The following is a 1,565-nucleotide window of genomic DNA, read 5'->3' on the forward strand; positions in this document are numbered from 1 at the left end:
TGTGTCTTTACTTTTCATCTCTGAAACATATGAAGAAAAGCAATGAAGCTATGAAGCTTTCAATGTTAGTTGAGGATCTTAACCTTACAGAGAACCCCTGTAGCACTAATAGTAGTGATGTTACGCGCTGTGTCAAGGCTTCGGAGTGTGTGTCGAGTAATCCAGGAAGTTTTCCGCGATGCGCGTATCGAGGTTTGTATCGTTTTAGACCAATTACGTCATTGATGACGTCCGAAGCCTCGCTGCCCGGCCGTACCGCGTGAGTGGTTCAGGAAGTGGTTCAGATCTTCACTGGTTGAACCAATGCCACTTTCCAGAAGTGACACAGAACACTAATATTACCCCTCCTGCAATTATTATATTAGATTACACTAAAATACAATTATTGACCAAAGGATTGGTTTACTATGTTATATACTCATAATATATGTACTATGCATAGTCTTTTTTTTTTTTTCTACAATTCTTTTTTTTAATTAAGCATAAATCAAGGAAAATATTGAGTCATTTTTTCAAGCAAAAATGCCTAAAATCAGTTTGTTCCAGCTCCTCCAGTGTTCGGATTTATTTGATATATTTGCAAACTGAATATCTTTTTAGGTTTTTAATCAGACAAAACAATACATTTGAAGGCGTCACATGCATTTTATGCCAATTCTTGACATTTTATAACATAGTACAACTGATCAATTAATTGAGAAAATAACAAATATACCAAGAAAAACTTACCGTCTTAGATTAGAGCTTCATGAAATCTGTGAAAAACAGAAGTGTTGTCCTTTATTAAACAGTAACAGCACCTCAAGTATTTCCTGAAGCAGTGAAGGAAGGAGTGGAGGTGTGGCTCCACTTTACCTTCACATCTAGAGAGAAGTGGCACAGGTCAGCTCTGATTACAGACATATACTGGGGAATTTCCCTCACTGGTGTGGGAATTAGTTATCTGTAACCAGTGGGCTTCTATAGAGTCATAGGAGTGCCATAAAACAGAATAAATCTGTAAAAGAATAAGAAACTAAATGTGGAAATATGAAGATGAATAGATAAAAGAACAAATTAAAATAAAAAAAACATTAAAATAACAAATACATATTATACGATATCTAAATAAATAAATACAATTTAAAAAATAGATAGAAAAAATGAGTAATTAATATGCAAAGAAATAAACATATTTCTAATGTATAAATATATACAGAAAAATTCACAAATAAATATGAAAATGCTTATAATTATTCTTTCATATTTGTAACTACCGGCTTTAATTACCGATCAAATATACCGATAACATTAGATTCATCATCTTTTCTGAATCTGTCCAAGCATCTCCTGTAATTCAGCAAACAGAAAATCCACCATATAGCTCGCGTTAAAGTATTATTTTATCGTGTGTGTCTCTGTAACGTGAAATGTACAGACACTTGTTTTGGGAGCCTCTCGTCGTCTTCCGTGCTGCAGTACCACCCTCCGCCTTAACTGTTACTGATGCGCCAGCAGGGGCGCTGTTTTACAAAAAAATAAAACTATTAAACATTGTTTAATAACACTGTTTTTGATTAATAAAA

Source organism: Sebastes fasciatus, chromosome 22 (genome assembly GCF_043250625.1).
Source record: "Sebastes fasciatus isolate fSebFas1 chromosome 22, fSebFas1.pri, whole genome shotgun sequence".
NCBI lineage: Eukaryota > Metazoa > Chordata > Actinopteri > Perciformes > Sebastidae > Sebastes > Sebastes fasciatus.